The sequence below is a fragment of the Temnothorax longispinosus genome, chromosome 9 (assembly GCF_030848805.1).
Source record: "Temnothorax longispinosus isolate EJ_2023e chromosome 9, Tlon_JGU_v1, whole genome shotgun sequence".
Taxonomy (NCBI): Eukaryota; Metazoa; Arthropoda; class Insecta; order Hymenoptera; family Formicidae; genus Temnothorax; species Temnothorax longispinosus.
The window spans coordinates 13,716,062-13,743,641 of NC_092366.1; the positions used below are offsets into that span (position 1 = coordinate 13,716,062).

The following is a 27,580-nucleotide window of genomic DNA, read 5'->3' on the forward strand; positions in this document are numbered from 1 at the left end:
TAAGCAACGCCTCCCTATCACCGAAAGTGACTGACAAGCACTCCGTCAGCATCATATTTCCTAAACATAACGAGATTAGGTCGCATTGTGACGGCACTCGAAGCTAATTTACATTCTAATCCGTACACCATTTCCGCCCTATCGTCGAGTCTCACCGTCCGTATTCATCACCGGCACCGGTGGCATTTTCATTCCCGTATAACAAAACGTATGCATCTCTGGGATATTTTTCAATAATGATGTCCGAGGAAACGATTTTCGGGGGTATTTACATAAACTGATATTATCTCACTCGAATGTGACAGACTGTGTGGAAGATACAATTTAAATGATAAAGAGTACGAGATTCGGGACGAGATCGGCTACTCGAACGATTGCCAAGAAATGTAAATGTATGCTGAAAATTTATATGCGCCGTTGTGCGGTGCATGACGCTTGTGCAACCCGGTAATGCGGCTCTTTCGCAAGAATGTCTGCACGTTGACACGGACATCGCGCGAAAGAAGAGAGAGAGAGAGAGAGAACGGGCTATCAAATGAAAGACCGCGTCAGATGGAATTAGATACGGTTCGGCGGATTAACCGTTTGGCTCGACGCGCCGTTAGAGGATAACAATTTAGAGTAAGCAGAAGTGGATTGACGGTGGCAGCGTTTGCGAAATGTTCGCGCCAGCCGTCATCTCGTATCATATAATCTTGGTAATTATCTCGCTAAAGTTACTCGCGTCATTCAAATGATAAATTCAACTCGCCTCCACGTGTCTGACGATGCGTCTACTTCTCGTAATTGATGAATCACAAATGTATAACGTTCCTATGAATAAAGATCATACCAATATTTATCTAAGCTTAGACTTATTATTATTTGCCGAATATTAAAAGACGTTATGCTGTGTTACATATATTTTATATGTACGATTATTTATTTACAGCGAAAATGAGCAAAGTAAATGTGATTCACGGTAATCGTTCTATTTTATGAATCTCTACATCATTTCTTCCCTTTCCTTTTACTTCTATGACTTTTGATGGGTCGTGTAGTTAATAACTTTGTATTTGAGCGCACTACCACATGGCTACGGCCATAGTGGAGTCACGCAGTTGGCCCTCATTGTACGCGGATATACGAGGCAGGCAGGGGACATACGAATATCAATGTAAAGCGAGGCGAATCCGAGGCTAGGAGCAATCTCGGCAGTGGATCGACCAGCGGATGACAGGTATCGACCTGGATCAACATCATTTTCCTGTGAAGTGCCACCAGCTCTATCCTGTTCCCCTTCTTCTATCGTTTCTGTCTCGTTCACTCTCGCGCATCTCTACCTAGTCTATAACCCGTGGGCCGTGTGCGTGTAAGCTTACACGACAGGAGAAAGAGAGACAGAGGGAGAGAGAGAGAGAGAGAAGAAGAAGAGGCTGATGAGAGGGACGAAAGGCAGGGGGAGGGAGGGAGAGAATTATTAGCTGGCTACTCTACTCCACTACCTACCGTGTTTCTTGATTACTATCGGCGCAGCTGCGCCCACAATTTGTGTTTCCCGTCAACCGTGCGTAAGAGAGCCGTCCGTCAACGTCGTGCCCATAACGATGCCATAGTCTGATGCTGAGACGCCGCTGATAACCCGATACAGACACGTATCCGTCATAAGGCGCTCCTCTCCCAATGTATTCTTTTGTCTACCGATACCTATATCGCGCGAGACGCAGATTGCCAGGGTTTTAATAGTCCGTCCGTGTAAACACTATAAACGGAGGTGGAGACGTCTACGACGATCAGCGAACAGGCGTTAACAGCCGTACACATTGTACATGTACATTATATAGTTCCCTCAATTGAACGCGATTAACGCAAGCATTGCGTATCGAATGGCAATTATCGAGTAGATTCGTAGACGTTTCACGCGCGTAGGTAGCAATGTAACGACAATTCAAGTTACATGATTTCTTTCCCCTATCGCTCGTAAAGCCATGCAAATTATAGACAAGGCGATATGTTATGCAACAGCCGGTATATAATATACAACGGTGAGCTATTCGAAGCGAGGCATAATGCTGTTTTAGCCGCTGCTGCTGCAGAATGCGGAGTACCGGAGTCGATGACATAGTCACATCTGTCTTGCGTCTCGCGCAGCCTTTAGGCGTGGCAAATTGTACGCTGACATGTAATAGCGCGATTAAGTTGAATTAGGTTTTTTTCTTCCTTTTCAATCGGCAGGCGTTATTTACGAGCCGATTGAGCATAAATGCAAGCTAACTGTTATGACACGGCGATAATTCGTTTTGAAATACTTACACGTGGCATATGCAATGCATGCGACAAATGAATAAATAATACGTTGAATGGAAGATCACGAATGCCATTTGCGATGATTATACCGAAGCAAAAATGCAGAAACGTTGTATATTTAAACTGACAATGAATTTAAAGATTTACTAGCGACTTCAGAGCCGTCTTATTAACGTGGCGTATCTTTCCTTCGTTGCCCATATTTAAACAGTTTATGTTTTTTCGGAACTCTCCAGATTTTAACATCGTACTTCTCGCGGTCTCTCTCCCCCTACTTTTTCCTCTCCAGTTTAATCATAATTTTTGAGGCTATCTGGGCGGGACTGCGAACGTGGTAGAAATGGACCGGGGCATTTCGTTTTGCGGCGGGAGAAAAAGAAGGGAGAGGCGGTTTGAAATTTACCGCCGGCGGACAGAGGAGTGGCTGGCATGGCGAGCTGTCAGCTGTTTTCCGAATTCTGTCAATTCTTGTCAGTTGCATCGACCAGTTTAGCATAAAAATGCTGTTACGGTAGATGGTCGGCTTTCGAAGGCCCCGGCCGACACGGTACAAACGTATCGTATATCAAAGCAGGCGGCCATGGACGGGGGAAAATAAGAAAGTTTTTGTTCTCTTTATGGAGTCCACGGTCGCCGTGGGCGGTGTCTGATATACGATCGTTGTTCAGCATTTTGTTGACGAAAAACGCTACTGTATCGGCATGCATTTTATCTCGCGGACGCGACGCGTCTTTGATAATATTTTTAACGCGGTACATATATTATGTACAAGTGATGGAATCTCAATTCCTTTATAAAAAAAAAAAAAAAAAAAAAAATCTCAAGAGGAACCTGTATCGCATCCATTACGAAATTCGCAACGCCTCGAGCATGTCCGAACGATTGTAATAACATGCTGCAGGTGAGCGTTAGATTTAATCGAACGCATACATGAATTCCTCTCTATTTCAGTTCTCTCAAACGCTACATAACGCAAAACATGGCCCGCACTCCCGTATAATTCCCAGATTGAATTTCAAGTATGTACTTGATATATACCTGATATATGTATATTGTATATATATGTAAATAAAATTATCGCTGATTTATCGATCAGATGTCTCATCGGTCAGGTGTTAAACAAGCTGCCATATAAAATTCGAAGCGGAATTCATTAAGCCCGTCCCCGAAACCAATATCCACGTACAACCGGGAGTGGCGCAAATTTCAGGGTACGCCGGTTTGGGCCTATTCCCCGGATGCCTATTTAACTACTGTAGTTAACGTAATATGACATCCGCCGCGGCAAGCGATTACGGTGGAACACGCGATGCAAATTTACGGTATTATCGTAATAAACAGGTTATAAAGGTTGATAGCTTCCTCGTGTATTGAAATTACACCACTGCCGTGCGCGGCTTTTACACGTTCGTGTCTCAGCGCGGCGAGTGTGCGTGTGCGTGCATTTCATGCATTTCGTGTAGGTACGTGTACGTTTTCTCCGCGTATACGCACACGAGCACGCACGCACGCGCGCGCACACAGACGTACGTCTGTGGACGTATACAAACCGGGTACGTTATTAAGAATGTTAACGTATGCTCGTGACGGGCTGTCAGGAACCCCCTTATCCGGCTGAGCTCGCCTCGGCTGGCAGATATAAATATGCAATAGCGCTTGTCATGCGCAGCGCCTAATAATTGAATGTATAATAAAGAAGGCGTCGCTCGGTGTCATGCTGACAGACAGACTACAGAGAGACTACGAGCGAGAGGAGCGCGCAGACAAACGTCGACTGTCAATTTCATTTGCTTCTTCCACCGGAGCCGCCTGTCTGCTTATCTCCGGACGTCTTTCGCGATTGCTCCCGATCGCTGAAGGACTCGTGAAATCGACGCTTCCTGTTATTTACGAAGCGCGCATTAATTAGGAAATTTTATTTCGATCCATCCAACTTCGTGTAATCATACGTAAAAGCGACATCGCGATGTTCATTATTTCTTTCACTCTCTCTTTTTTTTTCGTAAGCATTAGCATATTTTATATCCGTCGATATGCTAATGTGATAAATATTAATCGAAACAGGAATAAGATTTAATATTTTACGCTCCAAATTGTGTTCTCTCTAAGCAGATACAGTGCGTTTCAAATTCTTTTCTCTCCCCAGTCTCGCCCGAGTCTTAATCCCCGGCGTTGCCAATCTGGGGGAGCCGTAATGCGCGGCGATGATAAAAATATCGTTCATACGCCATCGTGTAGAACGGTAGCCTATCGCATGCCAAAAGAAGAGGGCTGTAAACGGCCGATTCGATATCCATTTGAGACTGAGAGTGCCCTCCACTTCCGTGACAGCTAGGCAAACACCGAACTGACATTTAGAATAGCTTTTATTTATTCTAGCTTGTTTATTTAGGCTGCCGGGATCGCGTTACCTGAGAGGCTTTGAGTGGCAGCGGGGGGAAGGCTACCGTGTCAGCACCGGACCCATTGTCACGCATCAACCCATCGCGGCCAGAACGCAAGCGCGTGACGCGGGCGTAACTGTGCGCCTTCGTATAAATAAATAAATGAATAAATAAATAAATAAATAAAAAATACATACGTAAGTATTTAAGTGCGCAAGGATTACTGCAGGCTCCATATTAAATAATTTTTTTGATGTAATTTTCCGTTACCACGTTGCCTCGAGGAGGAACCGTGGCCTCGGTTCCGTTAAAAAGCGAACACGTGTAGCAGCGTATTTTACAATGCGTTGTTAAGGCCATTAATTTTCTAGCGTGCCTCGCTTTTCCGCGGGAGGCGTAAGGAGAATGTTTCTAGATCACCCGGTGTACTGGAATACGGACTGGAGGCGTAATGTATTATACCGGGCCGGGCAGGTATATTACAGAGACCCGCAGTTATGCGCGACGGGATATGATTGATGACAAGTCGTTGCCTGTTATGAATATAATATCGATCAATCACGCTATTTACTGGACGAATGCATAGGCCCACTCTATCATCCTCCCCATAGCTGCCTACCTACCTACCTACCTATCTATATCTCTTCCGACGCGACCTGCTTCCATCTAAGCTCGGAGCCATTTTTCATTACTCACGGTAACGAGTGGTACGAATTGTGTACGATTTCTTTTTTTACTCCTCGCCGGCTTATTGATTTTGCAATGATACGCGGATCTATCTTTATCCGCGCGCCGTCTCGATGTTGCTCGCTATCAAGATTGTCCTAAATTATGAATAACAGATACGTTCCGTGATGCGCGACGACGCGACGCGGCGAAAACGCTTCTTTTCTCCTCGCTCTCTTTCGACTCGACCGATCCTATACGTAACCGGGTGTTATCGCATTATTAATTCCAGCACATTCGTGGCGCTCGTTTAACGAGCTCTTGTATCAAAACGGAAGTTGATTAAAAGTGATTTATGATTGCGGAACTTACGTTTTTATGGAAGGTAACAGAAAGGTGGAACGGAAACCGCCGGGTTTTTATAGCAGAAAAACGATTACCATTCACGCAAGTCTTACATTTCAGCGCGCATTAATTATAGCTTCAAGTGCAGAAATTAACAAAGTGGCATATTAAGCGACATGATGTATGACAAGCGGCGAGCTGGAAACCATTTTTCACTTCTCACGCGAACGGATGGCTTTTATTGGGGAGGAGGAGGAGAGGGGGGGGGGTTCTTTCGTGGACAAGAGAAACGATCACTGCCATGATATTACCGTGAGCAAATGTTGCTTCTTAAAACACGCGATCGTCAATTTTACTTCCGCTGGAAACGTACGTTATTTCGTATATCTCTCACGTCCAACTCCTCACGGTTACGCACGGTCTCTGGCACTCGCTTAATAAGGGAATCCTGCAGGAGTTACGGCAATTACCGACATTTACAGGTTCCAATTTCCTTCGAATTGGCTTTGCAGAATTGAAAACCCATTTACATGTTTGAAATACGTACAGAAATAATGTGCGGGATGGTATTAAGATTGAGAACAAGAAGTATAAAATTATATTTGTGACACTACTTGGTGTTGTACCTTTTGTATCCAGAGCTGTCAGTTCATGGAAACGTTCGCTTTAATATACATAATATACATAATTTATGTGACAATACAGACGAAAATTGATAGCTCTAGGTACAAAAGGTGCAACACCAAGTAGTATCAAATGCAATTTTTTTCAATTTTTTTAAGTTCTTAGTCTTAAATTTGTCATCCCGCATATTATTTCTATTATACGTACTTTAACCATGTAAGTGAGTATTCAATTTTGTAAAGTCAATTCAAAGGAAATTGGGACCTGTAAATGTCGGTAATTGCCGTCACTCCAGGATCCTTTTAATGAAACATCGGAAAACACAGAAAAGTGGGAGATGAGAGAAAGAGACGTTCAAATTAACAAGGTCTCGTTACTTTTCGCGCGGGCGCGCGTGACATCGCGCGCGGCGAGTATATTTTCATAAGTCGCGAGGTATCACGTCGTAAGCGAGGCGTCGGCGTCGGCGAGATGTAGGAAGCAAAATTCATATTTCCCCCCTCGGGCACGGATAGCCCTGGAGCGCGTCGCGTCGTCGAGGCGGGGAAAGTCGGAAGATAGGCGATGTTCAATAACAGGCGAAGCCTCGTTAAACTCTTGATAATAGGGTGATTATTTCTTGTTTCACGAGTCTTTCCAGCGATTCCCTCGGTCTCGCTTCGAGTGCCTCTCAGCCGTTCTTTGTAGAGCGCGACGCGTACGGGTGTACGAGTACGGGTACGGGAAAAGGAGGCAACGCTCTCTCGCAGAAGGAGGCGTGGCTCGGTGCCGTGCTAACGACTCTCGCAAAATCGTTCCCTCCTGTACTCAGCGCCATCTTGAAGATCCGACGTGACGTTAAACGAACTATGCCGGAGTAAGGAAGTTCGGAACGAGGCGGTAACGACGAGGCACGCGGTAGAAGTCATTTATCACTGGCCGTGCTTAAAGCTACGTACCTGTCGACAACAATTGAATTTCAGGATTCCCCGATCTCGCAGCCATGTAAACAAAAGCGTTCCCCCTATTACGGTTCACGATTGCGCCCCGCTGCGCGCTGGTCCTCTCGAAAACTGTTGACCATCGCTTACGTGGCTCATTAGCTGAAAAAAAAAAGAGAAAAGTTATACAGTTTTTTTAAGACACTTTGTAAGGCTGACGTTAAGCGTAAAGACTTTTTGCGTTTCGATTAGTTTCGCTGCGTCAGTTACACGAATGACACATAATGTCTTCCCATTAGTTGTCAAGGATATTTTGATGGAATGCAGGGACAAAGTGAGAAAAAGAGGAAAGAAGAAAAGATAAATTGTGTCTCCTCCACCAATAAATCACGATTTCAATTTCACGGTAACTGTAGTTTAAATTAGCATTGGCGAGGATAATCTGTAAAATATTTATCTTTTTTTCCTGCCCCTTCCCCTTCCGTGCGTCACCGTGGCACGGATTTACCGAGGACACGCCAAAAGGTACCTAATGCTCGGATGTTATCTGACGATCGTTTCCGTGCGTTGTCTCGTTCCACGGGGGCCGACGCGGGTATCCCGGCCGACTATCGGAAGCTTATATGCATTCTTTTTTCGGCCAACAAAAGGTCGTTAAAAATCCGTTAGATGCGGCTGTCAGATAGGCGCGGCACTAGTGCGGTTACGAGAAGAGCTCTCAAGTTGAGCTCTTTGTGCGTGATTTGAATGCAATCCGAGGGATGGTGGATAGGGTACCGGGTAGGCAGGCAGGCGCAGCGTCGCGGGAGTGTAGGGACGAGGTGCGGATTGAAGGGAGAGTGAGAGAGAGAGAGAGAGAGAGAAAGAGCCAACGTGGCAGGGGTTTGGCGGCGCTAATCTCCGATCAGTGTCGAGAGCGTAACGCGATCCGACGCGACGTGACGTGATCCAGACTCGATAGCCAGGCGAATACGAGCGCCGGCTGCACACACAGCACGGCCCTGCCTCGCCGCGCGCGCACGGGTGTCGAGAAGGGCGAAGCCGCCGAGGCTTTACAAAGCGTATAGTGCGCCAAGTTCGACATGGATGGGTTCACGTGACGTATCTTGCCAAATTGGACTACTTATCGCCCGGTATCGTGTTATACATGCCGGTAAGATTAATATACGTCTCGATGGGGTTGGCGAGAGGCAGGCGAATTTCGACCGTCGACGTGTCGTCGATGATATTGACTCCCCAACCCAACACGTCCACGTTATTAACAATGACTCTCTCTCTCTCTCTCTCTCGTTTCTCTCCCTTCATATGCGCGCGCGCGTTTCTGTTGTTTTCTATAGACCTTAATCTAGGACTTGTATGAATTTACTTGTAAATAACTTAAAAGAAAAAAAAATTGCCAGACTATTATTATAATAACGAAATGTTACATATGGTAATATACAGTTGCGTGCGATATTTTTTAATTCTCGGATCGGAGAAGCGTATACGCATCGGCCGGATTAAAAGTAGCTAATCACGCCCGTCGGGCCGTATTTTGGAAATGCGCATGTTGTGCAGCGCGAGCGTCAAGAGTCGCGCCACCCTTGCGTGCAGCCAAGCGCTTGTAATACAAACTCCGATGTAGTACGTAGTACCCACACGATGCTGTCACAAGTGCTCACACGTCATTGTGACATTGTGAGCGCCCACGGGAGTGTGAGGAACCAGTTGTCGAGAGCAACAGCTGCTCGACCCGTAACCCACATACATCACCACACGTCATTGTTCGCAGCGTGCATTATTCGAAACAGGTATGGGGACGCACCTTGGCGTTACGTCACTAGGGGGACACTAGAGTTAATGGATGTACGTCACCGTGGGGCTAAGGAATGACCGATGGGGGTTGCGCAATCGCATGTGAAACTGGGAGTTTATTGTGACGATTTTTATGTACATATTATTATCGAGGCGACGAACAAATGTCGTCGGAGCAATTTATTGAACATAAAAAAAAGAGATCATATGATTGACGTTTTCCGAAGCGTCGAAATTCTCGAAATTGCGATATTTACTTTCGGTTTCTATTTGCCGCATGTTCACGTTGGTGCAAGATGTGTGTAAGAATGACGAAATAAATACATCACGATATACATCTATCGCATTCTATTTATTACGATGATTTATATCCTCCGCAAACGCTACGCGAGCCAAATTTCACGTTCGTTTCTCTCTCGCCGAGGCTTTTCGGTAGCGACCGGCGAGAAACGTCAGGTAGATTTGTAGGTGGAAACAAGGCCGTCTGTCACGTGGCGCGGCTTTGACGGGCTGTCGCCGAGGCGAGAGATAAAATGCGTTTCCATTTCCTCGCGCGCGCGCGCGCGAAGCAGCGGTGTGTGCCCCTCGTGCAATTTCAATATGAAACTGTGAATAATGCATGCCGGGGGATTCCGAGCCGCCGACATCGTCACGCAGCTCACATCCTCCCGCGATGTAAAACTGAGATAGATGGAACGCGGTAAGTTTGAATAATGAGCGCCCGTAACGATGATACGACGGCTACTCCCGCGAGCGTCACCTCCCCGGTAGCGGCACCCGGAGAGTCCCGCAGTCCTTCGCGCCTGGAAAATCCAACGCGGAGTCGTACAAGTCAGTCTAGTCGACTCATTAGCCAGTCCACTGAAGGCCATTTATCATTCAGAACCCCGCCGGAGTATAGTCCTGCCGCGATACATTGTACCTACCACTTGATTCCTCCGCATGCGAAATTTATGTCCCCCATAGTATTCCTTTCCTCGAGAACGGTCGGAACATCTTTTCGCTCGAGGCTCGAGGTGCATTTCGCGAAATGCATTTTTCTACCGGTTTTACATATCGAGTTGCGTACTCGCATCTCGGATCGACAAGTGTTTTGCTTTGTCTACTTTTGCCGCTTGTGAAACAACGTTACTTACGGAGTTTAACGATAGATACAAGAATAATATTAGAGGAAGTTTGGGTATTTTGAGACAACGTGAACCATCACGATATCTAGATTATTAAGTTACAATTTAGTGGAATTACTAGCTGCTGGCTAACTTAACGTACAAAGCGGCAGCGTAGCACAACGTGTCATAAAGGTAATCATTGAAATTAAAGATTTGGTATGTATCGCTTAACTGCGATACTAAGATTAGTATATAAACTCTTATTTTGCAGTCAATCTTCACAGATTTTTAGTCACTTTTTGTTACATGTAAAACATGTAAGATAGAACTTTAGTGTAATCTATTTAGTAAGTGTCATATATAGTATACATTTCTATTGTGTACGATAAAAAGGTAAAAATAGCGATATTAAATAATTTTGAGATAGTTTGTAGGGGAGACCAGGGGGCTAGAAGTCACACGAGTAAGTTGTCATAAAGCTTATATCTTACTTAATAGGTTGAGTGGAATATTCTTCTTTATAGTGTAGGTTGCTCCTATTGTGTTAGTCGGGTGTACGAAATAGCTCGTTTCAAAAACATCACATGTAATATTTACGAGTACTTTTTAAAAATTGGAGGTCGTGAGTAAATTTTTCTTGCCTCTATTTTTATTGTTTCGTTGGTTTTTGGAATTACTAGTCGTTATTTCTTTTTGGTCATAAGATCTATTATAGTTTTAGATAATTTTTCCTGTATTTAATTAACCGTCATTGCAACATAGTTTATAAATATAATCTTCTTTGTTCAAAATGACCATTCAAGGCAAGTTGTCTCAAATGAGATGGGATTCAAAGTTTATGAGAATTATTATTCTTTTATTTAGATACTCAAAGTTTATGAAAGTATTACAAAGTTTATGAAAATTATTTTTTCATTTACTCTAAGTTGACGAGAATTATATTACAAAGTTTATGAAAATTATTAATTTTTCGTTTAATTCATGCTGCAATATATTATTAAGTTAAATTTACCAAAAACTGGCACTAACTTTAATAAAATATTAAAACAGGAACTATTTGTCGTATGTTTCCTCTACGTGAAAGATACATGACAATCAATCCAGAGTCATGTGACAACCAACCCTGGGTATGGGGTAAGTTGTCATATTTGCGCGGTTTTGCTTAGAATTAAATAACTTTTTTGTGTATAAATATATACAAGTCTAATATTTTTTTTCTCACACCTAAAGGATGTAGCTACATTACAAAGTCGTATACGATGTTATAAAATATTGTTAACATTTTTTTTTAAATCAGTATTTGAAAAGTGTGACGACTAGCCCCGGTCTCCCCTACTTTTTTTCTTTCAGGAGTAATAATATTATCATGAGTAGGTATACATTATAAGTATATATCATTATGAGTAAAAATTTTAAAAATGTTACATATATTTATATGACATTGTTACAAAGAGTACAAAAATTATAATTTGTAATAAATTAGAATATAATAAATATACATATATATATATATATATATATATATGTATAATATAATAATTATTACAGACTATTTCATTATTAATATGGCTTAAAATACGAGAAAAATTATTTTTTTTTGCAAGATTAATAAAGTGTTTTGCATTGCACAACATGGTCCAAATTACTCTATCTACCAACCATCAATTATCAAATCTACCTTAGAAAAATTTGTTATAACATTTAACTCACTAAAAATAAACGAATTTTGTTAGGAACATGTTGTAACAAACAATTTGGCATTACAACTCAGCGAAAACAAAGTTCAGTTATCTTTAACAGTTTTCAAGTTATCTTGAAAAAGGGTTAGGGTACTCCAAATTACCCAAACTTCGTCTACTTACACAAAAAAAAATACCAACGTGCATATATAGATGCGTACAGATTATTTCGAGTAATTCTACAGATTGGATGAGTCATCCAATTACTGTTTTATTCGTTTAACACAGCACATCGATATTACAAGACTTGGGTAACCTCACATCGCGTCTCGGCTTACTCGACAGAGGATCTTCCCACGAATCTTCGCAAAACAAGAGGCCGGATTAACATTATCTCATCATCCGATCCATCTTGATCTTTACGACTATTTCTTCGCCGTGAACATAAGAAACAACAATCATCACGTCTATAAATATACGACCGACGTTCATATGTCAGAAATCCGATTAGAAATCTCACGTAAAGTGTGAACCAATCCGTTTCAGCGGATTCAAGATCGTGGATAAAACGGAGAAATTCCATTAGCGGAGTGTTTGAACGTTTCAAACCTTCATCCCCGGGGTCTGAAAAGTGAATATTCGCAGAATTGTTTCGCGGCTAACGTTGGCCGGACCGGCCAGTCGAACGGCACGGCAGATATTAGGAGGACACTCAACGCGGCGGGAGGAAACAAGCACAATGGGTTCGCGCCTTCCTAATCCCGTGGAATCTCTCGGCCATATGTAAGGATTACGTTAGTCCGACTCAACATGGTCGCGTTGTCGCGCTAAAGCCGCGGACCTACCATTAGCCACTGGCGTTCGCTGGGGTAGCCAGGTCCGCAAGCTTAGAGACGCTATCAGCGATGGCTTAGTTGGCCTTCTTTCTATCTCATCCCGTGATCCGACTAGGTGGTACTTGGTCCTGGTTACAACACGTTCGCCACGATGCTCGGTAGGTGTAACGAGCCGATAGTTATCTTCATCGTGGAGCTGAAGGCGATAGCGCGGCTCCGAATGGGGGATAGGTAGGTGGGAATACTGGCAATAGGTAGAAGGAATAGTACCTGCCAAGGTAAGGACGGTACTTGGCTAGAGGTTTACGGATGCTGATGCCGGACGCTGCAGGCTCTCGGCAGGGTTCATTACGATCACCCATCCTATAATTTGCCGTAACATTCACGCGAGTGAAACAGTCGTGTTACAATTTAATTTCTTAATGCCTTAAGAGATTCAGATGTTAATTGGAGGCAAACTAATATTTTAGAACTATGCGAGGATCGAATTGTTGCTCCGAAACAGCCGTTGAAAGCAATCGTTTTTGTTCGCGAACGGACAAAGATCACCTTCGATTTATGTGTCATTAAAGGCGCAGATTGTTGGTCTCGAAGCGTACGGCTAAATTAGCCGTGATTATGAAAAGCGCGTTTCGTCCGCGCAAATGACGGGCGGTACGGCTGGAAAATACGGCGCCGCCGAGTGAAAATCCGATTTGCGTTCGGATGATCGACAGCAAAAAGTCATCTTGAAAGCACAACCTGTCACTGGCGCTCCACCGCCTGGTTTCCCCCGTTTTCTATTCACGCTTACCGCGGCGTCCGAAACGTTGAAGGACAGACAGGCCTGGCAGGAGCGCGGTGCGCCGAGTGGATCCGCGTTGTCAGAAAGCGAAGCGCCGTGCACACGTTAATTTGATTTTCCTCGGCGCATTTTGGTAACGGGCGTCCCTCGCACACGTTCCCTCGCTACCTCGAGGTCGCGATGTCGAGCGCGTTACGTGTCTGCGGAAGACGGGACCGGGCAATTTATCAATCCGGGAGCGCGCGAGAACGACTCCTGGCCGGGCGGGTAATTTAACAAGATTGATGCGAAGCCGACATGCCACAGTTTCGCAGCTCGCCGTGAAGGGGGTCGAAGTCAGCGCGCCGTTGGTCGGTGTTAGTCGGGGCCGTGTCGGGGTGACGTCGGTGCCGTCGGGAGCGGGCGGTGGTAAGGGTGGCAAGCCAGACGTGTGAGCGACTGGTTATTAGGAGGCCTCATCACGCAGCCCAGCGCAGAATCACGCGGGCATTAAAACAACGCCACACCGCGACTGATGGCGGTTGCTAACACCGTTGCGGCTGCCAGTTTCGTCAGCGCGTAACGTGCTTCTTGACAAATGTCGGTATATCGTTATGAACTTCGCGAGCGAAGGGCAAATGAAGTCGGACGTTTCTCTTTTTTTTTTCTTCTTTGCTTTCGACGAACGGTTTATATAGACGAACCTGCCGCTCTATATTTATCCGCGTTGATTAACTCCACGATAATCCATCACTTTACATTTTGAAATGTGAAGGCTGTCGGCGTTTGTACAAAAATGCACGTGAAATGCACGACACTAATGCGCATGAATATTCGAAGAACATTCCAAGTATGGCACAAGAATACCAAGTTCCCTGGCGAAAATTTTTAGTGAAAGAATGTATTTATATTTGTTTATAAAGAGTTTTATCAATGGTTACACTATTTATGAAGACTTTTATTGATGTTTACACTGTTTCGAAGCACGTTGCAAACCCTCTGCTAACAAATATTTTATAAATACTTAGAAAACTTATAATAGAAACGTTTGAGACTATATTATTAAACGCCACTTAAACACTTCATAAGAAACGCTTTGAAACTATTTACGTTTCTAAATCATAGATGGAATTCGATGGGATCAGTTTCTCTTATTTAAAATACGACGAACGATGGTATAAGAACGATAGATAAATCACGGAACTGCAGAACGTGTATTAGTTGTATCGTGGAGTCCACTTTCATAGTAAGGTGTGGTATACTTTTGGATTGATATAACGTTAATGTAACCTTATTTCATCTTTATTTTTGAAGACTGATAATAATTAAATAAACATAAAATGTATCTCTGGCGAAAATAATAAATATGTTTATTGAAAGTTTATAAAAAGTTTGAAGGTGTTTTAAGCAGCAGTTCATAGCGCTCCTTAAAACACCTCGTGAACATTTGCAACACATGGAAAACACCACACAATACTTTTTGAACGCCTATTAAACATAGCCGTGAACATCTCATAAACAATTCCATGTTTAAATTTACATCTCATAAACAATTTAATAAATGTTTTAAAGGTCAAATGAAACATCTACTCAACACTTAAGCAAACTTCTTATAAACTTTTAATAAACATATTATTTTCGCCCGGGGTTATACTTGCACATTATATAATTATAACTATCAATATTTATTACCTACATTTTGTCTATCTATATTTATATTTTAATGTTAATAATAACACAAATTTACTTTTTCTCATTTTATAATAGACTTATAACATATTTATCGCATATGCATACATGCTAGGATATTAAGGGGTTTCTCGTTACGCGATACAGTTTTCTTTAAGATTATCAAAACTGTCTACGTGCTATTTTTAGAAGCTTCGATACTATCATTTACTGTTGTATTAAAACTTCCATATGGAATTACACGACCGGCCATAAGTCTACGCACGTATATGGCGTACATCCATATATTATGGCAAGAGTTCGTAAATATCGAGGGAGCGAACAAACGGCGTGAAAATGAAGGAGGGTGGGCTCGCTCGTTAATCATTTCCTTTATGTTTCAGGGCGAGACTTACGAAGATATGCCGAACAAAGACCTCTTGCATGTAAAACATGCCCGAAAGCTTTTATGGGCGCGTATCAAAAACGTTAACGAACTTGCCGCGGTATCCCTAACAATGTGATGATGATATAATCTTTCGAGAAATATTGACATAGAGACGTTCTCTATACATTTTCGGATCTCTGTCACGCTTCATCACCGTGTCAGTTATTCATATCGCAATTTCGAGAAATCCCTTTCGACCACGGTGCTCGACCGCAATATGTTCGATCTGACTTATCGCGAGCAATAATAAAGTTCCCAAATACACTGACGGTGTACTTAGGCGATGAAGACCGAGCGTGACCGTTCCCTATCCCACTAATTTACGCAGCCTCGCCGCAGAATTTTCGTGCTCGGGTAATGGCGGGTAACCACGATCCTTCGTCTAGGCGACGTTCGCGCAATTATTCACCCACGCACGGGGGATGATCCGGCGAACCGTCAAGGGCAGTAGCCGGTGCGCAAGAGGGAAGCAATATTAATTGGCTCGTTTATTGCGACGTGGGTGGCCGCGGGCGCTGGTTTCTACGTCAACTTTCAGTCGGGGAGTTAGGTGGCTCGCGTTTGTAAGGGTTGCCGGGGTAATCTGGCGCACGACGTGCCGCAGTAAATCACCGCTGCTGGCCTTCCGCTCCGCGCCACTCAACTACCCTTTTTACCTTCGCCTCTTGCTTCCTCCGTTCTTCCTCGCGAGAGCAACCCTGTTTTTCTTCTCGGTCGCTATTCCAATTGCGACCGCTTTGCGTTCATCGTTTTCGAAGGTAAATTCGCCGATTAGAGCTTATATCGTAATTCTACTTTGAACAACTCCCCACTTTCTTGGTCTCGCTCAACAAGTACGATCACTGCTATATTTCGCGGCTTGACAGTCGTTGAATTTTTCGTGAGAATCTCAGAGCCAGTTCTGACTGTTTCTATGCGACGTATGTACGCACGGAGAATCGGTTCTCTTCTCGCATTCGTGTCCGAAAGGCTTTATTCGCGACGTTATTCGTGCGAGAGAGTCGCGCTCTTTCTCTTCCCCGTGCTCGCGGGGCACCCCTCGCGCGCATTCGTTTTACACGAATGGTAACGCAGCTACATCTTAAACGCATTCGGGAAATTGGCCGCGATATCGACGCCAATTTATCGTCGTGGAACGCGGAACGCCTGGCGGGAGTTACGCGGCTGGCTTGGCGAGCGAGCGGATCGCCTGCGATTCCTGCGAACCCGCTTGTCGTCGCTACAGTAATGCTTCGGTACTAGCGGGCGCGAACATTTGAATAATTCGGCCGTTTACAGGCGGACTTACAGCGATGCCCGCGCGCATACACCAAGATTATGGCCGCTACTTACTGCGCCGTGGCCGATCTTCGGGAAACGCGGGGGGATGAAGGAGAGCGGAGGAAAAAGAAGTGGACGAAAGGAGAAGAAGAGGAGGAGGAAGAAGGAGAGAGAGGAGATCTCTCTCGTGTCCGTTTTCGTGTACCATGAAAGTGGACGTGCTTTTTTCGACGCGCCGAGTCTCGCGGGGTTGCTTTATGGCGATCGTTTGCGCGCGGCAAATGGCACAGAAACGAGATCGAACGCTACCGCTTGGCGAACCGTCAGGATTGAAATATGATCGTGGAGGGGGAGAAAGGGGTGCGGCGAATGGTGTTATGGGTCCATTTTATATAAGTGATACGTAAACGTAATTTTATTCGGGAGATTGGAGAGGGATCGATCACCCCGGGAGAGTTTATTATTCCGCGCTCATGTGTTTTCGTGCGGAAACACTCGATATACCCCCCGAAATTCCTCGCGCGCGATGTCGTTTGCATCAGAGCGAAGATATTTAAGTAACCGCGGACGTGGCTGCGCGAGAGCATTACATCGTTTCCAGCCAACCAACGATACGTATGGGCGCACGTGTGCGCCGGCTATGTTTGTGCAATATGTAAAATTATGAAAATTTATATCCTCGTTTCGCGGAGGAAACAAGAAGTTATGAATCGAAGCGCATAAGAAGATCCGCGGTAGGAATAAAATTAGGCCGCGGGCACCGAGATGGATGGCATGCTCACTCCATAGGTATTTATCTTATGCAAATCGCGCATTGGCGTAGCACGCGAATCGCCCGCCCGCGCTCGGACGGCGGCTCGCCACGGGCGGGAGTTTTTGCCGCCGACTGTATCTGACACAGTTTTGTCACGATGAATTTACATTCAGATGGTGCTATCTAATCCGCGGTAAGTTAAAAAATTTACGGCTTTCGGTAAATCACTGCGGCCGCGGCGCGGCCCCTTGCTTACGCTCCCGCGGGCGGTACGGTCCTGTTATGCGCCTGAATTGTTTATGGTCCTGCCATAAAACAATGATATGAGAGATTATAACTCAGCGAACGGTGAAGTTCCTTGTGCATGAGACATACTCTCCGCATTTTCATCCGCACGTGGAGTTATGGTACGTCCATTTGTCAGAGATGGTTAGCGCCTGCGCGCTTCCCCGTGGAGCACGTTGATCCGGAGAAACGATCAATTTTTAATAATAGATAATTTTGTGCTTTCTCACAATACTACGCGATAATACAGAAAAATCTATCTTTGATGACGCAGTTTAATATTTAATATTTTAGCTTGCGTATCTCTTACCTTAGCTTTGTTGAATATTTAAGGGATCCCTGATATAAAATACTGAATGTATTGCTGTCGCGTATCATTTTTTGACTGTCGCCGCAACAATTTTACGGAAACATCACGCGTACTATTTATGAATGTGTTAGGAAAAAAAAGGGATGCGCGCGAGAAGTAATATTAAATAAAGCATCAATCATTTCGCAGATATCAATGTAAGGTTCATACATCCATAAATGATAGGTGTCCGCATGAAGGATATTCAATTTCCTGTGTCGTATGCAACGTTATATCGATCAACTATACATCCAACAAAGCCCTCGAAAACGTACCCTCCTATATTTCGTGAACTTCGACATATTTTTTTATGTGAAATATTTTATGTCGCAACAGCGTGTTTTACACAACATGATGAAAACGTTTGACGAACTCGTCTCAATAACGAATTTATATTTTTGCAAATATACGAACGTTCGATACGACTGTACATTTGTAAACACCGACGATGTTTAAATAATTAAAATTCTTCTACGTATATATACACGGCTCTCGCATTGTCCGCTATATTTTTTCCCCCGATATTCTTTACGCCGGCGTTGTTACGCCACTGAGTCGTAATTTACCCGGAGCGTTTATGGCATTGTTGTGAAGCAGTGCCTGGCGTCGTCTTATAAAACCAATTTCGCGGGTATTATGCAAGCTGTCAGTCCCGTAGGTGAGTTATGGCAAACGTAGCCTGCAGCACAAACATGTATTATCGTCTACCAACGATCCTTATATTTACATCAACAACATTCGCGTTGTAATTTGAAATTACTGCTTCTTGTCTCCGGCATAACATATGTTATCAATCCATTTTCCATGCGCACATATTGCCACAAGGATCTCGATTTATTACACGTATATTATACTTACTTAGTTTCATAATAAAAGCGTAACGCTCTTGACATCTTCATTAAAAGAATGAATATTAATAAAACTTTTTATTTTAGTTGTGAAATTTTGATCGTAGCATTAACGATCGTCACTTCATCATTTACCGCGATACAGATTTTACGGGGTGTAATCTTCGCACGCGAAACGATGTTCGCGATTAGAAAACGCGAGGATATCTGTGAAATTTTCTTATCCGAGAGTTAAGTCCATTATCCCTGTTCATGGATGGATTCATAAGCGTATAAGAGTAGGATAGATAGGTGGAGGTTACTCCAATCGTTTTCTCAGATCGATTGAACAATAAACCAGCGCGCGGCACACTACTCACAACGGCGGCCGGACGACCAGTATCTGAACGTGTTTAACTCCATTGGAATATACGACGCTATATCCGGAATTTCGTTCCAGACCGTTAAGACACTAGATTCCACTTTATCGGCACTGTAATGGTTATATAGCCGTTAAAGTTACCCCTCATACAACTTTTCCAATCTTATCTTCACGTATGGGTTCCCCACTTCTCACCCCCCCCAACTCCACCCCGTTCCACCCTTCTCCCTCCCGTTCTTCGGTCCTCTCCATCCGCGAGGAAAAGCGGAAAGGATTTAGTTAAATTGGACTGCATGCGAGGAGTCGTCGGTGAGATTTGTACGAACATCAGGGAGCGCTGACCGTTGTAAAAGTGTTCCTGCGGGGACGCGCGGGCGCGGGCGTGGGTATCAGGGCAGGGATCGAACGCCGTGTAAAGGGGAGACGGAAGAAACGTCTTTCACCTTTCTTTCTATTTGGGGTTGCCATTGAGCGCGCCCGGTGACCAGGTTGTCAATACGTGCTCCGCATCTAAGTACGACGGCTTCTCCTACCTATATCCACCTTCAACGGCAGAACTCGAGATTGTATGGTATTTCTTGTTGGATTGTTGGAATCTGCCTAAGTCGATTCGTTCCCCGGGCAGCTCCTTTCAAACTGGTAACTTCGGCCTCTTACCGTTTACCGATATTCGCACATTTATTGATATATCCAGGACTAAATCGATTGCGGAATAATGCGGTTGGCGCGTCGTACAGTTAAAGTGGCCTTTACGTTTTAATTCAATGCGTGATTGGTTTTCAAATTTACGACGCATATATATTACCGTTATCGTGATATTATTTTTTTTAATATAAGAAGCTGACTGATAAGAGTATTACATTAAAAATAAATAAAAATGACATAATTGCACTATGTAATAATAAAGATTGTTTACGACCGTCCTGCTTCACTTTAATATTCATTCACTTAGCTCTTATTTCAGTCGTACATACAGCAATTATATCGTAAAATCGCAACTCACGTTCTACAATGGTTTATTATTTATATTTTGCGTGTTGCACGCGAGCCGTACGCAATCTCTCTCGCTGAGGCGTAAACTGAAAGAAATCAACCGAGCGTAAATTAGAATCCTCTCCCATCGATCCACTTCAAACGCACGTTATCGGACGCAGATGCGAACGCGTGGCGATCTGATTCCACTCAAATAACATACTTTTAATCGCAGCAATATCTGTCCATGCGTTATTTTGTACGCCATCCACGTGTAAAAGCGAAATTTTATTTTAAATATTGTTGCACACGTGCCGACGCGCGCGCGCGCGTACAGTGAATTCGTCAAACTCTGAACGTTATTATTACTATCCTATGCCAAGGCGAAGACAATTCCGACGGAGTCGATTATGGCCAGTTGATGTAGCTAACAACCAATTTCATAATCATCCGTTAGTTCTCCGTTAGTGGATCACGAAGCGTGGTCGTGATAAGAATCAATTTTATAAGCAATTCGAATATATCTATGAGGAATATACTAACACCATTAAGTATAAAAACTACGCGTTAAAATGTAAATGTCCTTTAAATTAAAAGATCTTAAATGGAGATACGCGCAAATGTATTTTGTTTAATAAATTCCCTTTTTAGATGCGATTTATGTATAATACGAAATTATGCTTGGCGTAAAATAAAAATCGATCGCATGCATGTAATGTCAATACGTCGTTAGCTTGATCGACGAGACTAATCATGTATTTTGCGGCTAATGACTTGTTTATGAAAGCTTCTTACGACGCGAATCAATCTTATCCTTCATGGACACCGCTAAACTAGGTGGATAAGAGCGCGCGGCGGAATGCGAAGGCAACCGCATCAGCTCCGTCCGTCGGCGAGTAGGTACGGAGAGGGGGGGGGCAACGTGTCGCGACTAATGGGGTGAAAATCACTTAACCCCTCGTCAGTGCGCCCCGAACAGCGCGTTATTCAATTCGCGCTTAAGCCAACGATAATAACATCAGCCGCTAGCAGGCGGCGCGCGAAGTCGAGGGCTGACGTAGCGTTGAAGATTTACGGGCACCGGCCGGGGCATGCATCCTGTATGAATGGCGGGGCAGCTTGTAATAATTCAACTCCGCGGCCACACCTCGGCCACTTCCCGTCTGCAGTCTGGCAGGGCACGACCACCGAGCGGACTGCTGTGCTCCGCTGCGGAGGGATTTCCGGTAGCTGCGCGGTCGACATCTCTCCTCCTCCTCCTCCTCGTCCTCGTCCTCCTCCTCTTCCTCCACCCTTCTCGCAGCCTCCCCGTCATTTTCCGTCTCTCTCACCCTCGCGGTGAAACGACACCCGCGCGCATACGTACACACATGCACATCCTCTCTCCCTCTCTCTTTCTCTCACCCCGTTCCTACTACCCTCCCTTCTGCCTCTCCTTCTCTTCGCTACATCCACGCCCTCCCCCTCCCCCGACAGCCACCCTTAGCCGAGAGAGAGCCCGAGCTGAGAGAGCGAAGAGCTCTGATATATCGGCCGCACACATTGCACTGGATGGAACGCAATATGTCCGCCGAGAAAGGCAATAACCATTAGGTCCCGAGAAAACTGCCCCATTTCAAACGACACGAACGGTCGAATATCAGGAAATTTATATCTGGTAGCCTCTCCCGCCCTCCCTTCCCCCGTCCCCCGTCCCCGTCCCCGTCCGCCCACCTTCGTTCCCTTCGGCGAACCCCGGAGTGCGAGTCGTAGAGATCGGGCTGGCGTTGGAGACTTCTAGACATACCGCGTGCAGAGTGGAAGAGTGGTTATAAACGTGTGCGGGCAACTCGCCGCGGAGGGTCGGGCAAAGTTTGGCGAGGACGCGAGGAGGGTGGTGCGAGGATCGCTCGCTCGCTCGCTCGCGCTTTATACGATTCGATATGAAGTGGCGGTCACGTGCTCGTGGCCGACGACGTTACCCACACGAGCCGCGATCGACTATTCCTGGGGTTCTCCAGACATCGGTCGGTCCATTTGACCGCCGGACTATTTTGGGACCGAGATTATGGCGACCGGGCGACAAGGGTTATGCTTGAAGATTGAGTTCGTGAGCTGCTGAGGATTAAATTTATTTAATTTGCGTCAATTTACGTACAAGAAATCACGAAATTTATATTTAACGTGAAATAAGAAGAGGGAAATATTGCTCAAAAGTGGTTTAATATTTACCATCCGACGACGCTATCGCGGAAAGCTTTACGCGCGCGGATTCGTAACGTCTTAAGTTACAGCTCTCAGCTCCACGAGGAGAGGAGATTCTATTACTTCTATATAGCCGATACACCCGTGATGCAATCTGCGTTTCCGAGGTTCGAATATTTATGTTGTCGATAAAAGATAAACACATTATCCGCACGTTATAAACGACGGATTTACGGGCCGGGCTGAAGCGTAGGCGTCGTGCCGTCGACCGCTGGAGAAATATTACACATTGCTCTTTCCGCGCGACGACGGCCGAGAGCTGTCGCGTAACAAATGTCTGCGCCCGACACTCATAAACTAGACTCATACTAAAAGCCTTCGTCGTCCTTGCCCCGGCTCCGCGTATTTTCATTGCGCGCGTAAAGAGGATGTTAGATCCACTTTATGCCCTGGACTTCGGCCTCATGCATTTCGGCACGAGTGCATGTGCGCTTTTCGAAATCTTATAAATATATCATAGATATTACATAAATATTATTTTATAAATAAATCGGCACAGCTTATACGCTTTATTGTCAACATACAATTAAACATCGATAAATGCGTTACATTTTCGGGTAGTCCCAGAGTCCTCATATACCTGATCGTTATATGTACTCCGACACGTAACGTGACAGCTTTCAAACGCGGCGGCAGCTAAAGGATACACGCTGGACAAATGGCATTGTCCATGTAACAGATTTAGAGCGCAAGGCCGGGACTCGGCCGGGATATAGACGCGCGATATCTCGAACGTGGATACTTGGACGTCATGTTAAGAGGCGAGAATCGACGTGTCCGCGGTATGTCGTAACCGTCACGCCACGAAGAGTGGACGGGATGAAGGAGGGAGCGAGGCGAGCCTGGCGCAGCGCTAGTCTGCGGACAGAAATTGCTTTTCCCCTATAAGGCGCCATTATCACGCACCATCTTGCTCGAATGGCTTCGTAAAATGCCAAACCGGGGAACTCTCTGGGTATTGCTGTGTCCAGCGCTGCGGTCAGCTCTGACCGTGGCAAAAACTCCACACCGCCACCCTTGGTCTTGACCGCTTCCGTCCCGTCACCCTCGCCGCAACGGCGCGATTGTGCGGCGAAATTGTGGTTGCTCTTTCTCCTCCGTGTCCGTGTTCTCTTTACACCCCGCCACATCGTCCTTCGCGAGCCGGGCGCGAGAGAGCACTTTTCTTCGAAGGTGTCAGAGTATATGGTGAATGTGCGGAGAAAGGAAAGCGTCAGTTGGCGCGCAGAGAAAAAAGGCAGGAATCCAGAGAAAGAAAGAGAGAGAGAGAGAGAGAGAGAGAGAGAGAGAGAGAGAGAGAGAGAGAGAGAGAGAGAGAGAGAGAGAGAGAGAGAGAGAGAGAGAGAGAGAGAAAAAGAGAAAGAACGGATCAGTGTAATATCGGTGGACAATGTTGTATACGCCAAACATAACGATGCTACTTTTGTCAAATGATGCCGTTCGTTTAGCCCCCTCGAGACTTAGTAGGCATTTTTCGGACGAAATGGTAATAACATCCTCTTTTGCTCTTTGCGGCACAAAGAATTCCCAACAGTCTCATTATGCTGATCATCGCTTAAGAATGGATATTATTTTTGATTTATTGTACATTAACCAGAAACCGCATTATCTGCTCGTGATACATCATTAGGGGGACAATTGCCGTTCGTTTGCTTTTCCTCGGCTATTCTAAGAGACTAATGAAGAGTTGACGGAGACGAAACGGGGCGTTATTTTGCGGCAATACCGAGATTCTATGCAGCCTCACACAAATGTCAGACAGTCCGTGCGCGCAGCATCGTCATGACTGTACAATACGAATTCATCCGTGCACCTCCCGCCGCGCTATCGTGAATTCCGGCGTGCCACCGTCTTTGTGGGAGACGCAGTCAATATCTATCGCCTTTCACTCCGCGTCACGAGCTGTCTAACTAAAATTAATTACTCGTCCCGTCGTCGTTGCACGAAACATCCTCGAACCCCGCTATTTATAACCCCACGGCGAGCGCTGATTCCAACTTCAGCTTGCATTGTTGCGGCATACGCATCTTTCAAATAAATCGCAGATCGTTTCTCATTCGAAAACAATTATGCCTTTGGTATACGTATACATGCAACATCGTGTGTTGCAGCTTAAAAAAAAATTTGTCATTGATATGCTTCGTCGCTTTTGGAGGAAATAAAAAACTATGGAGAATTACTGCGATCGTTGAATTGTATCATATTATAAATTGTATAGATGATCGTGATAATGTTTATTCTGTATTTGAAAATTATTGTTATTGGTTCGTGACAGTACTGCCCGACCGACCATATATATGTTTATAAACGATACGATACCGGGGAGTGAGAAACTTTTCAAAATCTCATAAGCTTGTATAACTGTAAATTTTACAATCGCCACCCCTAGCTCTCTCTAACTTCCACCCTTCAAATTCCCTACCATAGTTAGCCTATGTTTGAAAAGTGCCAATATATATTTCGTTCTACGATGTAGAGAGGACTAGAGCAGGAAGCAATATATATATATCGTTCATGATCGTACGCGAAATCGAAAAACTTTCAATCCTCGAAGGAGCTATCGTTAGAAACTCGATCAATAGGCGCTATATACGAGATATCGCACAAGATATCGCGTGACAATATAATTGTACCCCTGAGCATTATACATATACAGTGACGATAGTTTCGCGGTTATCTAGCGTTTTTTTTTCATATTATTTATGAAAATTATAAAAATGTTTGAAAACTAATATTTACGGCATAATATAAGTTTAAACAGCTTTACATCTGTGCTTCTTCTCTCCGATGCAGTCAAGAAGAGGAAAAGGGGAGAACTCTTTGGAGGGGAAGGGGTAGATACCCCTCAGAGTAACTTTCTCGTTCCACATTTAAGAATAACATTTCAGAATAACTACTTCGAATTGAAATGAATATCATTTGCATACCGCCAAAAAAAGCAACAGCGGGTCCATGTCAGTGGTGCACGAAAAAAAAAAGAAATCAGCCGCATGTTACGCAGCAGTAAACCGGATCGATGGTCGCCGCGGTACGAGCGTCGAGAGATGGAAGCGCTCAGCGTGAATATTGAGACGTTCATTAGCGGTGGGTACGATCGCAGCGTGAGTCGCTGAGCGCACGGCGGTGTTACGTGTGGTCACGAGGAGCAAAGGGGATGGGGACCACCATTGATGGGTGATGAAGGGTCGTCCCCTGCGGCGGCCTTTGCAGCGCTACCCGTGACGTGTGGCACGGCAGTGGATGATGCACATACCACTGCCACGACCACATGTGATGTGCCCCTATACCTCTTTCGATATTCCGATGCCTCGTAAAACGCGGGCCTCGGCGTGGCGCGTTCAATATTTTTACCCGAGTTCGCCTCTATCATTTCTTGTCTTCTGTCGCGCGCGTTTATTTGCTTTTCCGATCGAAGTCGCGTTTAACGTCTCACGTAAATAGACTCACTCTAAAATTGGTCAACTTATTTTTGACGCTTATTTTTTGAATCAACCTAATCTAACTTAACCCTAACCTGATCCAACCTAACATATCAACTAATTTTTTTTACGCTTATCGGACCCGAGAGGATCGTAAACGAAAAGTGAAGTTAAACAAAGAGGAAAAAATGTTTTAGTTTCACTTGAATTACACGCGAATATATACTTAATCTATAATATACATATACGAACTTCTAATTAAAATACTGAGCTAAAAAATCTTAATTATACACAACATCAATATACAAAACGGCTGATACAAATGTTAGAAAAGAGATTGGAATCAGTGGCTTGTATCGATGAATGTATACTAGTCTCTATCTTGTTCTCTCATCGCTTCAAATTTATTCGCTGAAAAACTCGCGAGTATTCGTTTCGATTCCGCGTCGCGTCTGCATTCAACTTTCACCACGATCTTCATGTTCTTAAACGCCTGCCTGCTGCCCTGTCTTCTCTCCTCTCATTCTCCGTCTCTTTTCGTACTCCCATATCCACCGTTTTCCAGCGAACACTCGCCCGCTCCACATATCGCCTTCGAGGCATCATTAGCCGGCATTGTGCTCGCAACACGCATACCCACTCCAGGTAAGAGTTACCGCGACACCCGCTGCGCCAGCGAGATCTGTGATAGAGTTAATGATGCTGGGACCGCGGCGATTTAACAATAAGCCGCATTATTTACAGTCGGCTCTCGGCTCCATTACCACCGGTTGTCCGCCTCACCTGGTCGTGGCACTCTCCTCGTCCCACTCGTTGCACTCTCGGCTTCCGTTGCCGCGTCTCTCTCTTTCTCTCTCCTGCTTCTCGTTCTCGCCGCCGCTGGCCGCTGGCCGCTCGTACGTCTCGGGCCACGGCGGCTTACATTACTTCACCGCAAATGCCCAAGGAGCGATATTAAACGTTTATAATCAGTCGGCACCTACGCGCCACGAAATGTATTTATGCAAGTGGGTATATATTCATTTGTGTCCACGGAATGATGTACGCGAACGTTGGCGCGGTACGAAAGGTAATTGGCAATGTATCCTTTTGTAGAGCGGCGGTGGATATAAGCTCGCCACCCAGGTGGCGGCTGAATTATTTTTGTGGAAAGTTGCTGGTGCACCTGAAACCTTACGTACCGTAAAAAGTAACGTCATAATAATGAAACACGAAATTATCCGTGGGCGCGACATTGTTACTTTCTACCGGAATTAATGACGGGACTTTTAATGGGGCGTTTTCCAATCGGACTCGTTGACTCCGGAGGGGTGTGTTTCATTAAGGAACTAGTAATTATCGGCTGGAGTGTCGATGCAATTGGCGACCTTTGAAGGAATGAGCGCCCTGGAGAAAGGAAAGGGGCAGGCCTAACATTTTCAAGAGGGGGGCGTGAACATCGTTAGCGTAGCCTTTTCGATTTTTTTTTTTTTCGAAAGGCTATTAAGCGGAAAACTCGTCGCTCCTAATCTCCGCCGCTATTCTGAAATTACATTTATAATTCGGGAAGCATTTTTTTCCGAGACG

The 27,580-nt window shown here is 44.8% G+C and overlaps 1 long non-coding RNA gene across 1 annotated transcript in view; it reads right to left on the reverse strand.

The window, feature by feature from the left end:
• Positions 1 to 1,411: 1,411 nt before the first annotated feature.
• The window catches only part of LOC139819770 (uncharacterized), a 55,192-nt gene continuing 29,023 nt past the window's right edge, over positions 1,412 to 27,580 (reverse strand). Inside the window, exons 2-3 of the long non-coding RNA XR_011733811.1 lie at positions 7,244 to 7,387; positions 1,412 to 1,686 (exon numbers count right to left, since the gene is read on the reverse strand). This is a non-coding gene — a long non-coding RNA (uncharacterized lncRNA). The remainder of the gene's footprint in view (positions 1,687 to 7,243; positions 7,388 to 27,580) is intronic.